This window comes from Anastrepha obliqua, chromosome 5 (assembly GCF_027943255.1).
Source record: "Anastrepha obliqua isolate idAnaObli1 chromosome 5, idAnaObli1_1.0, whole genome shotgun sequence".
NCBI classification, from domain to species: Eukaryota; Metazoa; Arthropoda; class Insecta; order Diptera; family Tephritidae; genus Anastrepha; species Anastrepha obliqua.
Genome location: NC_072896.1, coordinates 15,165,631 through 15,181,065, shown reverse-complemented (window position 1 = coordinate 15,181,065; position 15,435 = coordinate 15,165,631). Strand labels below are relative to the sequence as shown.

Genomic DNA, 15,435 nt, shown 5'->3' with positions numbered 1-15,435 from the left:
TAAATATCTATTTTCATATTTTATATGGCCTGTGACTTTGAATTTATTTCTATTACTATTTCCCTACTTAGCACCGAAGGCCCTAGTAGCCAGTGTGCTAATTAAGCTAAGATTATATTGTATATATCCCCTGCAAATAATAATAATAATTTCTCTACTTTCTTTTACTTTCAGGTAAATTCTGCAAAAAATAAATGCTCTTCACCCCAGTTGAGACTCCTCAATTTTTGTATACACCAAACTTGGCATAAACTCTGGCTCATACGTAATAAAATTTGATTATTTCTAACACCAAGGTATGCAAGTAATTTGATATCGCTCTTACTCTTCAAGAATTTTTATTAAACATCCTGTCAGCAGCGGCGCATCATATACATACATACATACATACATTGGAGGGTGTACTCAAGTGAAATATTTTGAAATTCTTTAAAAGAGGTGGCAGCTGTGTTAAGTTTACTTAGGAATAAATTCTTTTTATATTTATTGTAATTTTGCGTAAGTTTAATGTCTTGGTAGGTCCACACAGGCATATAATTTTAAATTTGCGGTGTGCACATCGGAATACATGTCTCTGATTGCTTGTTTGAGGGAGAAATGGAATTTGCTGTCATTGTTAGGAATATTAAGAAATATGCGACTTAGTGCAACTTGGTCATCAATCTTATCTTCCATTTTATACTTTATTGCGAGTTCCGGCCGAAAATGATATACTTTCTGGAATAACTGCAGCGTATTTCAAGCTGAGATCGAACGAACTCTTTCGAGAATTATATTCCTTGCAGATAGTTAGGTCGTCAATGTTTAACTGAAAATGTGTTCAAGAATATCGATTTTCTACAAAATTTCGTTGACACCACAGGGGTAATCTGAACAAGGCCTCGGAAGAAGTAGTGGAATGTAGTAGTGTTTCTAGAAATTTTGAAGCAGACGAGTAAAAGAGGATATATTCTTAAAAAGGAATTAGGGAATTGAATTGGATGCCACACAACTTCTTGTTTCCCCACGTGGTGAAGATCTTATAGTCCATCTGCTAACAAAGGTACTCTAGCAGCACTTTATGAGCATCCAGAGATTGATAAATGATGATCAAATAGCCAGGAACTTACTGAGTCTCGAAAAAACGAATATATGGCTTTTAGCGGGAATAAAAATAAAGCACTGAACTGTTGCTTTTCGACCGCCAGCTTCAATGCTTCACACAATATTTTTTGTAGAAGCTGTAGAGACGTGGAAACGCTGCTTATGTGACTGATCCGCACTTAAAAGAATGCGCTCCAGATCTCTTTGAAATAATTTCTTCATGAATCTGTCGCTATTGTAACTCTAGTAACTATATTTCAAGGCTTTGTTTGCATTATCATTGGTTTTGATTTTTACGTGGCAGGTCTCAAACCCAGCGCACAACCAGATATCCTGGGTTGTTTCGCCTTCTCACATTAGCTGGCTCCGAACGGATGTTCGAAAGCTATCGCAGAAGTTGTGAGCTGCTTGACCCTATGGCCGCCTCTGCGTTGGAAAGATCAGATGGAGAAAGATTTGGCTTCACTTGGTGTGTTCAACAGGCGCCGGTTAGCATGAGAAAGGAACGACTAGTTAACTTCGAACAAAATCGCTTAAGCGGTTATCGTGCCAAGCAAGAAAAAGAAGAGGAAGTTGCTAAATTTTGCGGGTTTCTTTTCTTAATTCTTTTTTTTTATCCACATTTTCACACATATTTCATTTAACTTAATTTAAATTTTATTTACAAATTTCACAATTTTAGTATTTTTTAAATTTTGTATGGAAGTAACGGCTACACTAGCGACGTGTGAAGTAGTCTGGTACTGTGTTTAGACTGATACAGTTGATTTTAGAATGCCGCTTACTGGAGCTAGTTCGTTCATGCCAAAGCCCGATTCATTCAGGTTGCAGCGTGCGTAGTGAGAAGGGTGATTGATTGACGTTCATGTCCTCAATAACTATGTATGGGTGGTTAAATTTCAGGGGCCGATGCTGATCTTGAATAAAATACAATTTTTTTAGGAAATTATTGTCATTTCTCTCTATTATGATAATATTGGTATGGCTCAATTACGTAAAGAACAAAATATCGGCCAAATGGCCGTCGCGGCCTTGGCGGCATACCTCCATCCGATGGTCCAAATTTTCGATGACGCTGAGGCATAATTGAGGTTCTATGCCGTTAATGTGCCGAATTATCTCATCCTTTAGCTCTTGAATTGTTGTGGGTTTATCGACGTACACCTTTTCTTTTAAATAACCCCAAAGAAAGAAGTCCAACGGTGTCGTTGACGTTTAGGTGTGGTTCACATTCAACATCGGCCCTTGAAATTTAACCACCCTTTATATAGAAAAATTGTTTGTTTGGCTGTTACTTCCGCCTTTTTGACACACATTTGTTCTCTTAATTTTTTTAGAGACTTTTACTTTGGTGACATTGGTTTTGTCTGAGAATTACCGTAGTAAAATTACCCGGTGATTAATTGGCTAGAAAATTTCAATCCGCTAAAGAATTTCTAAATTTGTTTTTGAAGAGTTTCTTTAAGCAACAGTCAAAGCGACCCTTATAGGAGGGGCCTAAAGGCTTAAAATGTTCCATGAAAATATTGTTTTGAGATTTTAATTTATAGATATTAGCCTTTAATTTCGTTTCCACTTTTTTGGAAACAAACAAACTGGGACAAAATTTATAATGACGGAAAAACGAGTTAGCTTTTGCAAATCCATCCAGTGTTTCACTTCTGGGTAGGTAAACTGCCTGAAAATATTAACAAAGTGCAGACTGGTTTGCGTTGCCATAAATTGTGGCAATTGTAGTAAAATATCTCAAGTGAACGCAATTCTTGAGTTTTAGTGCCTGGGATGCATCTCTCTTTTTGTATTCATTTTCTGCTCGCGCTGATGAATGCGTGAAGATGAACATCAAGACTCTGTAGCTCCTCATGGCATGCATCCTGCATTCTTCCAAGCAAATTTTTACACCCCATGTGAGACTCGAATTCCTGTCAGGATATTTCGCTGTTTACCTGTTGTTTATTTATTTTTGCGTTTGGATTTCACAATCAAATAACAAAAACTCCACAGGAAAGCAAAAACAGCTCGTGCAAAAAGTGCAATATGAAGAAAATATAAATAACAACAATGTGCAAAAAGATAACAACAAATATGTATTATTTTAAGTATGTATGCAAATATATGGAGATGCCAGCAGACAATATGCAAACAAACAGTCGCAGTGACTAAATAAATGATAAACAAGCAAATCAACAGCATGACGAGGAAGTTGACAGGCGTGAATGCGTACATATGCAAGTACATGTAGACGTACACACACACATAGATACATTCATAGCAATACATATAAACGTACAATACAAAGCATTTAACTTGGTAGTATATATGTATTTATGCATTAAATGTGTGAATGTGTGCAAAACACAAACATATTTTATTGGTATCAGCAAATGACTGGCATTCATTTGCTGAGCTGCAGAGTGAAAAAATGTGCCAAAGGTAAGCAAAATGGAAATGAAATATAATAAAAAATAAATAAAAAAATACACCCTCACTAGAGTTTAAAATGCGCGACAGGAAGATTTGAAATGCAAACAAGCCGCGCATAAGCATTCGGACACTCGTACAGAGGCAATGAAGCAAATTGAAGGTGAGAGGGTACATTTGCATGGACGCCTTTGTATGTAGCCGTGGTATGCAAGCAATTTGAATACGAGCTTGCAAAGCGGTCTTTAGTGCTGTACAAAGTACAAAGTTGTTTGTGCCACTGTGTGCCATCAAAGACAGTAGCAGGACAATGGCGCTTCGTGGAGCGCAAGCTTTGCATGATTCCTTTTTTTGTGTTTCGTTTGTACTGACATTTGCGTCTTTGGCTATGATTTTCTTTATTACTGCGGGTACAAGGAACGTATTACATGCATGCATACATACATACATACATACATATACACACACACACACACACATATATATATATATATATATATATATATCAACATTTTCATACAGTTATTCAAAGTAGTACTCTTACTTGCTTTTTACTACTAATTTGCTTTTAGCGCTCTGTTAGCCAAGACTTAACGTAACTTAACTTAACTTAGTTTTCATAGAAACTTAGAGGTTGCTACTCAGCACGTCTTCACGATTGCAACATCGATATTTTTCATCCTTTTACAATCTTTTTTTTTATTCATTTCTTCCTTTTGTCCCGATTTACACAGGGACACATTTGGAAGGAAAACATTCAGTGTGTGAGAGAAGAACGGACGGGAAAGAGAAAGAGGTTCTTGTTTGCCGCACTCGCGACACGCTTTGCGCTTCTTATTGGTATTGTCAAACTTAAAGAAGTAAGCGTCAAAAGCAACGAATGTGGCCGAAAACCATTTTTCCCGTGTGGCAGCGAATGAAACATCAAAAGGGAAATTTCTAGTGTCTCCCTTTCAGATATTGCTACGTGTAAGTCGGGACTTTCTCTTTATTTTCACTTTGACGCATTTTCATATGTTTTTACATTTGTACAAAAAATCAATCTTCTTTAGCATATTTGGAGGAATTTTATTCCAAATAGGGGACAAAAATGTTATGACAACAAGATTCCCTCGCAGCTCCCAATTGACGTAAAATACGTAACTGAAGAGTCAAAAACCTACAACTCTCTTTGTTTTCTAAGTGAAGCGGTGTTCAGACTATTCTGAAATTAATGCTGGTGCGGTAGGTTGGCCTAAGTTATGTAAAATGATGTGCAAATCTTGGCTAACAGAGCCTTTAGTTTATATTTTTCGCTTTTTTAATTGCGTTTGTTTTCTGTTTTTGCTCTTATTTTCACTTTTAAGGTATTCTGCATAAGCTCTACCAGAAGTAAATATATATATCCATACATATATAGTTATGTATGCAGTATGTGGATGTGTGTGATATATACAGCCATGGCCATAATAATAGCTCTGCGACATTTTGTGAAGTTTTGAGTACTGATTTATGCTTTAAGTTTGTTTTATATTTCGTAATTTTTTATATAGATATAAGTTTCACTAATATAAAAGCTATTTAACTCAAAATTTCTTACTTTTAAAAAAAATTTCAGAAATTCAAAATTTTTCCTTGTCAAAGTTTTAAGCCTTTTAGTCAAAATTAAAAAAAAAAAACAGTTTGCGAAAGCAATTTTATTCTCAATTTTACTAAAATAAAAGTTATTTAACTCAAATTTTCATCCTTTAAAAAAAATTTCAAAAATCCTACATTTTTTCTTATCAAAATTTTAAACTTTTAATCAAAATTAAAAAAAAAAAAATGTTTGCGAAATCCAATTTTATTCTCCATTTTTCACTAAAATAAAAGCTATTTAACTCAAAGTTTCTTACTTCTTTAAAAATTTTACAAAAATTCAACATTTTTTCTTACTAAAATTTTAAACTTTTTAGTCAATATTTAAAAAAAAATTTGCGAAAGCAATTTTATTCCCCATTTTTCATTAAAATAAAAGCTATTGAAACCAAAGTTTCATACTTTTTAAAAATTAAAAAAAATATATAACTTTTTTTATAAAAATTTTAAACTCTTTATCAAAATATTAAACCTTTTCGTCAGAATTAAAAAAAAATTGTGACAGCAATTTTACTCAAAATTTTCACTAAAATAAAAGCTATTTAACACAAAGTTTCTTACTTTTTATATTACTTTTTTTTAATTTAAATTAAAAAAAAATTCTGCATTTTTCTAAAATTTTTTTTTTACTTTTTATTTAAATTTAAAATAAAACTTTGAGAAAGCAATTCTATTCTCCAATTTTCTCTAAAATAAAAGTTATTTAACTCAAAGTTTCTTACTTTTAAAAAATTTTTCAAAATTCAAAATTTTTTCTTATAAAAATTTTAAATTTTTTACCAAAATTGAAAAAAAAATTTCGAAACCAATTTTATTATGCTTTTTTTTCACTTAAATAAAAGTTCTTTAACTAAAATTTTCATACTTTGAAATTTTATTTTCAAAAATTCAAATTTTTCCTTATCAAAATTTTAAACTGTTTATCAAAATTTTAAACTTTTTAATCAAAATTTTAAAAGAAATTTTGCGAAAACAATTTTGTAACCACTTTTCACTAAGAAAAGTTATTTAACTCAAAGTTTCATACTTTTTATAAATTTTTTAGAAATGCAACCTTTTTTCATATGAAATTTTTAAACTTTTTATCAAAATCTTAAATTTTTAGTCAAAGTCTTTAAAAAAGTTCTGCGAAAGCAATTTTATTCTCCATTGAATTTTTGCATAATTTTGTGCCAGTTTAGAGTGGCTCAAAACTAGCACTGTGGCGACTGCTCGAATTTTTTTACATGAAAAAAAAAAATGCTTAACACCGACAACGAAAAAAATTATCTAAATTCAATCCAAATTGAATAAGCTATAAAACTGCATATCCAAGATTTTTCGAACAATTCTGACTAAAAGTTTTTTTAAATTTTGATACATTTTCAATTTTGATAAAAAAATGTTGAATTTTGTAAAATTTTGCAATAAGTGTAAAACTTTTCATTATACATGTTTTGTTGTACTATAACATATATTTTTACAAAAAGAGTAAAAAATGCAAAAAAAAAAAATTATAATAATAATCAAAATTTGGCAAAACGTCGCTGTGCAATTATTGTGTCCACGCCTGTATACTCGTACACATGCCCTTCTGCCTGAAACCTTTATTATTTATGAGCGTCTGGCAAATGTTCATAAATAAAGTGATTTAGTGGTAGAAATGTGCGCACATTTTTTTTCAGTTGCATGCGTTTTGTTTTATTTTTAGATTTCCATTTTTTATACAACCGCCAATTTAAATGGTAAGCCCTTTGTGGTGATTAGTTTTCTGCGCGCATTTATTTTGGCCAAGATTAATATTGGATTACGAAATTTTAAATGCTACGACTTTTTTTCTCCGAACTTCGCGTTACGGTGTTTTATCTGATTTTTCTTCTGTAGTGGCGATGGTTTTCTTTTTTTCTTATTTATTTTTTCCAATTTTTTTTATGAGTGAAGTTTAGAAGTTTATGGACCGTAAATGGCATTTAATAGGATTATCAAGTACGAGTATTTCTGAGTGCCTTGTTTGAATTTTGCTGGTATGTTTGAGAGCTTTTTGGGGAAAATTTTTAAATATAATATTTTCAAGTGCTGAAATTCAGCTAAGTGTTGAAATATTAATTAAAATTTAAATTAATTTATCCTAGCGACCATGGGCCATCGAGTAAATTAAAATTAAACTAAAAATAATTTGGCAATAATTGAAATTGATAATAAGATAAGAAAAAGTACTTCCCACAGAAATCGTATAATTAAAAAAAAATTTTTTCTTAGGTCTTTTAAATATTTATTTAAGAGGAATGAACATATGACAACGTCAATTAGGATAATAAATAGAAATAAGCCTTTTTAAAAGCAAAGAATTCCAAAAAAATCGGTTTTCTTTGAGTTAGTTTTGTTTAAAGGTGGAACAATCTACTCTTCTATTTTAGATCGCCTTTTTTGTTCATCAAATTTTGTAACCCTTTCGATCCCAATTAATTTTACTTTTACTTGAAAGCGGGCGCAACGCCCGCTTGTTTGGCAGTTATAAAAAGTTTATTGTGAGCAAATTTGGGTAATGAAAGTATAAAATTCATTCAAAACAATATTTGCTGTAATAAGTTTTTAATTCAACGTTTGTTAAACACCATTTCATATACACACTAATATTTTTTTTTGCATATTTAAAATCGCAAAATAAAGTTGTAATTTGACAAGATTTTATTCAGAGACACACAGATCATTGCAGTCATCATTGCAGTCCATCAAAAAATAAATAAAAATAAATCCGGTGGAACGCCTATAAATGTGCGAAATAAAAAGATTGAGGCTTGCGTTTTTCTGTACTATTTTCCCTTAGTTATGTATTCTCTTCCAAAATTTTCTCCGCTGTTCGCGTAATTTGAATACTCGTATTCGTTTACTGTTTCAAATCCTGCTGTGTTCTCTGAATGTTGTATATCATCGTTTAAAACAAAAACTCAAGTTGATGCTGTTTATACACACTTTTCAAAAGCATTTGATAAGGTTAATCACAGGGTTTTAATTTCCAAATTGAGCGCTATAGGATTCCATTCCACTCTTTTAAAATGTATTAAATCCTATCTCTCCTCTCGGAAATGTGTTGTTAATGTTGATGGAGTGTCATCTATTTCTTTTATTTCATCCTGTGGTGTACCTATACTTTTTAATAATGACATTTCTGGTTGTTTTAATAACGGGGATTGCAAGTACAGTGGACTCTTTAAACCTTCAAGCTGATTTAGATAACGTTGTTGATTGGTGTAAAAGAAATAAGTTAGATTGAAATTTCTGGTTCTAGTTTATCCAATCGAAGTGAAATGACTGATCTTGGTGTGGTTTTTGATTCTAAATTCTCTTTACAAAAATATTTATATCTTACCATTTTACTTTGTTGATCCATATACTCTAAAGTTGTTATATACGTCTCTGGTGCGTTCGGAGGGGGAATACGCCGTCTTTCTTTGGATACCATATTATGCTTCTCATAATAGTAGGCTTGAACGTGTCCAGAAAGCTTTTATGCGCAAAGGATTTTTAAATTTCACTAATCCAATTCCATCCTATAAAAGTCGGTGCTTGCTCATTAATCTAAAATCACTAGATATTATAAGAGAAGGACTATTCTCTCCATTACTTTCCTTTTCGATTTGATAAATGGGGTTATTGACTCCCCATCGCTACTTGAGCAAATCAATTTCAATATTCCTTAGCGAAGTTTATGGAATCATGATTTTTTCTGGTTAGGGATGGTAGAATTAATTATGCTTCCAATGTCCTGTGTCCCGTTATTGTTCTCCAATTTCAAATCTATTCAAAAACTCATATAAACTCACTCCCTTTCAATTAGTCATTATCATTTTCCACTTGAATGACTGAGCTTTTCACTAAAATTTAGCTTTAAAGCTCAGACAATGCAATACACGAAAGGACAGTCACTTCAATGAAAAGATAAATTCATTCATATCTTCGATAAGCAATACCTAAAGCATACAATAAATAAAACACAAAACTAAACAATGGAATTTATAGAATAAAAGGAACAACAAATAATAAAAAAACGGCGGCAAACGCTAAGATTACGAAATACCAAGCCATTGCGGGGAAATATGCAATCAGGAAATCGCAAACAAGCAAAGGAAAGCATTGCCAGCAACAATAAAGCACAAACAAATAAAACTCATATCACACTTCAAAGGGCGACCAGTGAGGAAGCCATTCGACGCTGTTCAGTGAACTTTTGATGTGTTTGAGGAAATACAAACAAATATTGGAAAAGTAATCAAAGCATTTTATATAAAATATTGGAAAGCAAGGAAAGTTCTATTGTCCAATGTTGACGATGTACAGCCACGGATTGGGTTGTTGCATGACAAACTGTTGTAGGCACAAATTTAATTAAACTTTCTCCAATCATAGAAAAGGAAATGAAATTTCAATGGTTTCCTTGGGGGCAATACGAGTACTAATCGCATACATAAACGCAAACACAAATACCAGCGCTTATGTTTTATATTATAAACAACCTACTTTCCAAAAAAAACCGAGCATTTTATGAAGAGAAACAAATGTTGCATATTTTGAGACAAATATTTCTTTTATTATTTTATATATTTTTCAGCTGCTTAGATACACAATTTTGCATACTTTTTCAAGCTATCAAAAAATAAATGTTTTTTTTTTCTTTCATAAGTTCTTTTTACTTATAAAAAGTTCTGCTTTTTTGGTACCGAGGGCATACTCGTATTTATACGTACACAAATACATACATATTAAAATATTTCACCAATACCAATGGCATACCAATTATTTCACAGGCTGAGGATTCTTTTGTTGCTGGTTCGGCTTTTTTTTTTGCCTATATTTTTTGCTTCATTTACGATGGGCGTAGCACTTTGCTGGGTGTGTACTCTAGTTTGTCGATATATTTGGTCATTATGAATAAGTGTGTTTATGTTTCTGCCCTTTAACCTTTTGTCTATTTTTGTACGCGGTATTTTACATACAAATTTTATTACTTGCCGTTTGTCTGCCCCTTCTTGAGGGTGTGCCATGACCCCAACATGAAAAAATGAAAATGAAAAGTAGCGTCGGAAAACACGCGCCGCAATCAAGTTGACTGACTGCCTGTCAATGTCGGGCCGCTTTGACTTTGTTGGCGTTTATTCGGTTGTTTATTTATTGACATTACTCAGGGGGTTTCCTGATATTATTTTGGGTGTGGTATTTTGGTTTTAGACATCCGACGGTGTAATGATAAATTCGGCAAATTAATGTTGTCTCGTTTATTTTGGGTTCATTGTACTGATATTGAAGTTGGTCGTAAACATTATTTTTACTATTTTCCTTTTTATTTACTATTATCAAGTAAATTGCTTACTAAAAGTAGGCATTTCTATTTAGAATATATAAATTAAATGAGTAGGGTATACTACAAATTTATATGATTTTTTTTTCAAACAACTTGGCTGACTTTAGTCCAACGGTTGGTTTTGCGACTTTCTTGAGTTGAAGTGCCGGTAGTTGCTTATTGAGTGCTTCCATGAAAAGCGATCTTTTTTGTTGGTAGATTTGGTTATAATTAGAAGTTCAGTTCGGAGTACAATTAGAAATGACCTGAGAAAATTTTAGAAAATATTTATAATTTTCAGATTTATTTGACAATTGAGAATCATAGAAAATTCTGGTAGAGATATTTTCCAAGAGAAATAATTTAGATTCTTTTTAGCAGTTAAAAATGTTTTTAGTTTTCGGCACATAGTATACGGGTTATAGTGGGTGTTCTTTCTTAGCTACTGATTCGGCCTGTTTTGAAAATCATTCATTACCATCCTCCCAAATTTTTTTCTTTTAAGTAGTCTGGTCAAATTCTCGTTTTTTATAGATATTTTTTAGGAATTTTTTTTTAATATAAATAAAATAAAATGCGATCGATTTGATTTTACAGTATGTTATCATTGACATCAAATAGTATACAAAAACAATTTTTGTTTTACATTTTTTTTTTTGTAGTAGTGTGGCGCCTAAGTAAGCGTCTTAAAAAAAAATATTAGTGGCTTGTCAACAGGATTTTGGCTCTTTAGGACATCTGAAACAAAAAAGTTAAATTGATTATTATTCTGCACGCTTGTCATTCTGGCAGGTGCTAATTTCGTTTCTTTCCAGCCCTAACTTTCCATACTATAGTCTGAAAAACATACCTTTTTTCAAAAGTCCGTCATTTTGTTATTTTCCCATTGTAGCACCTGCCGTACTACTATAAGTTTAATTAAAAAACAAAAATAGATATTTTTGAAGTGAAATAACTTAGATTATTTTTATCAGTCAACAATTTTCTTGTTCTTCTCCGAAAAAATGCACTCTTCAAATAACATGATTTGACAAAAAAATGTATTAAATTAGTAGTATTTTTTTTAAATAAATTTGAATTTTTTTTTGAGAAATAAACATCTTTTTTTATGTTTGTTTTTGCTATTTTTGAATTCCATGATTTGGGAAAATTTTACATTTATTATATTTAAGGGGGTATTCTAGTGTAGAGGCATGAATTTGAGGTGCTATAAAAAAAATAAAAAATATTTTTACTATTCACTTTTTAATAAGATATTTATTAATGTTTGTAAAATACTTAAAAAAACTAAAAATCTCACAAAACCAAAAAATTCAAAAGTTATAAATTTTTGAAATGGAGGGTTAACAAAACATGGCGCGCCACACCTACCACGATTGCAAGATTTTTAATCTTGATGAATGCTGCTTACTACAAAAAAAAAATTGTTTGGCCAAATTACGGCTGTCCGAAAAAATGATAAATTTATTTACTACTTTTCGGAATTTTTTAAAAATAGTAAAAATTTTATTTTGTTTATAATAATATTAGTACGATAGATAAATATATTGAGAAGGCTCACACCGAATTTCAAGTAAATCGGTTAAGAAATCAAGGTAAACATTTTGAAATATATAGTTGCGAGAAAAACGCGTTTAAAGTTTTGGGTGCAATTACGCCCTGTGGCGTTCCAGCCGAGCCAGGTTAGAAGTCATGATTCTAAAATAGCTATGCCTCTGGAAATAATTAAAATTTTAATAAATCCGTTTAAGGACATATTCTTGAAAGGTTGAGCTTTGAGAATATCAAAAACAAAAAAAGAAAAACAATTTTTTCGAATTTCTACGCTAGAATACCCCCTTAAAAATTTTAATTATTTTTTTCTTCTTTTTTGATACTTCTTTTGACTATTTTTGTAAAATAAAACCCGCTCCCTCCAAATGTTTTACATTTTTATTGAGAAACAAAAACAGATACTTTTGAAGTGAAATAAGAGCTTGACAGCCTAAGAAAATTGTTTGCTTTTCTCAAAAAAGTATAATTTTTTTGATGGAATGATTTGAGAAGTAGTTTTATGTGATAAGTAAATTTTTTTTAATATTATAAATGAATTTGTTTGAAACTGAACTGTGAACAGGCCAAGGAATATATGTAATTTGGTATATTATATAAGCTTTAATTAATGGACGAGATGGAACATCGGATGGCTCATTTAATAGTAATTACGAAAAGGGAGACATTTTTGAAGAACTAGAACTTGTTCAGGTTATTTTGTGCAAAGCGGATGCAATGAATATCATTTCTTTGATAAAACGTAGTGCTTTACATAAAACAACTGAAATTTTTGTATATCCAACTTCATTTAGATTGTCTAGAACAGACAAGAATTTTTTACATTCAGCTCATTTTTCTATAACTAAAACTAATTTAGATATCAAAATAATGTATGACCTGCATATGTTGCAAGTTTAAATATTATTCTACTCACTAATGTAACGAAAAAAAAATACATAAAAATCACATAAATTTCCGCTCTCGCAACATATATTGGAAAAAATGCTTTAAAGTACGCCGCTAGCTGTGGAATGTTGACGATTTCCTTCGAGGCCGCATGCAATTTCCGTTTGGAGTGCACACCAAATACCGATTAGCTAATTTCCCTAATTAAATGAGTAATACAAGAACTCTTAAGCGATACCTAATATGCAAGCCGATATCGATGAATGCTCTTACGATTGCATATAGATGTGTACCTGTGTGTATGAATGTATAGAGTGTTTCGTTTTACTTGACGACATCGCTTTTGGTAACAGATGGCTTGTGTTCAGTGCGATTATGGATAAATTTAAATTGAAGGAACGCTTAAAAATTGTATAATTCGTTGTTTCTTTTTTTGAAAAAAAAAAAATAATAATATAATAATATGAGAGCTCTAAAGTGGATTCTGTCAAATTCACCGAGATTGGAGGAGTAGCGATCCTGCGATATGTCCGCTAAAAAAGAAACATGAAAAAAATTTAAGGTAGCGTATTTTTAAAAATGGCATACAATCTTTTTTTTCGAAAAATTTTTTAACAAAAAATAAACTGTTTTTTTTTTTAGAAAGTATATTTGTCCTTTAAAATAAAAAAATAAGAAGCAAAATCTGAGGTGGCGTGTTGTATACACAATTTTTTTTTCGCAAAACTTTTTAACAAAATTTTTTTTTTTACTAGTATAATTTATCTTGAAAAACGAAGCAAAAAATTGTAGAAAATATATATTGACTAAAAAAATAAAAAAAAACAAATTTTTAGAAAGCGTATCTTATCATAAATAAATAAATAAATAATTGGCGCGTACACTTCTGTTAGGTGTTTGGCCGAGCTCCTCCTCCTATTTGTGGTGTGCGTCTTGATGTTGTTCCACAAATGGAGGGACCTACAGTTTCAAGCCGATTCCGAACGGCAGATATTTTTATGAGGAGCTTTTTCATGGCAGAAATACACTCGGAGGTTTGCCATTGCCTGCCGAGGGGCGACCGCTATTAGAAAAATGTTTTTATTAATTTTGCTTTCACCGAGATTCGAACTAACGACCTCTCTGTGAATTCCGAATGGTAATCACGCACCAACCCATTCGGCTACGGCGGCCGCCCGTATCTTATCATACAAATATAAAAAAAATTTACAAAGTATAATTTATCCTTAAAAATTAAAATAAATATTTATATAAGTATATTTTATCATAAAAAATTTAGACAAAAATTTTAAAAACAATTTTTTTTAGAAAGTTTATTTTACCCTAGAAAATTGTTTTGAAAATTTGCTGTATCCTTGTAAATGAAAAAAAGAAATAAATTTAAAAATTATATTTTATCCTAAAAAATAAAAAACACAATTTAAAAACTAAAAAAAAAATCTTAGAAAGTATATTTTATACTTCAAACAAAAAAAAAAATTTGCTTAGAAAGTATTTTTCATCCTTAACAACGAAACAAAAATTTTAGAAAATATAAATTATCGACAAAAATTAAAAAAAAAAAATTAAATGATCGAAAAAAAATTAAAAAAATTATTTTACAAAATAGAAATAAAAATTTTTAGATAGATAGCATCATCAATGAAAACAAAATATATTTCAGAAAGTGTATTTTATCCTTATAAATGAAAAAAAAATTTTTAGAAGTATATTTTATCCTTAAAAATGAATAAAAATAAAATAAAAAATATTTTATGAAAATATTCAAAAAACTTAAAAAAAAAATTTCGAAAGTATATTTTATCATAAAAAAATTAAAAAAAAAATTTTGAAGATGTATTATTTTATCCTCTCGAAAGTCAAAATTTTAGAAAGTTCATATTATCCAAAAAATTGAATTAAAAATTTATTTTAGAAAGTAATTTTTATCCTTAAAATAAAAAAAAATGTTGATAAATCTATGGTATCCTTGAAATAAGAAAATCAATTTAGGAAGTATATTCTGGGCTAAAATATTAAAAAAAAAATGTGTTTTACAAAGTACTTTTAGTCCTGAAAACGTGAAAGAATTTTTTAATGGTAAACGGTACCCAAAATAAGCGAGTTTAGAAAACTCTAAACCAAAATTCGTTTACAATTTTTTCAGTGTACTTCCCATTTCATTTAAGCCAGGAAATAAGCAAATTCTTAAACCAATTGACAGCAATTTCCAAAATACTTCAATCACTTGACATGGAATAGCTCAATTATTCATATCAAATATTTTTTGTTCTTTGTATTTGTGTGCTATGCCCACACATTAAGGACTATGAGGGCTGGACTATCTGAAAGTCAAAAATTATAGTGTTGATGTCTATTAACGGGGTCTGCCACTCAAAAAACTATATATAAAAAAGTTTTTTTAGGTTGTGCCTCATTCGCGTCAATTGCTGCGCCTTTTAGTACAAAATAATTTTTAAGCTCGCATGGCATAAAAAAAGCTATCGCCTTTGAATTTCCTATCGTCTGAATGTTATTTATTTCAGCTCAAATTTGTAACCCACTAAAAGTAACACCCT

General features: G+C 30.6%; 1 protein-coding gene across 1 annotated transcript in view; it reads left to right on the top strand.

The window, feature by feature from the left end:
* Positions 1–219: 219 nt before the first annotated feature.
* LOC129248520 (uncharacterized) overlaps positions 220–15,435 on the top strand; it is a 60,327-nt gene continuing 45,111 nt past the window's right edge. Inside the window, exon 1 of the mRNA XM_054888093.1 lies at positions 220–296. The gene's annotated coding sequence lies outside the window, so the exon portion shown is untranslated. The remainder of the gene's footprint in view (positions 297–15,435) is intronic.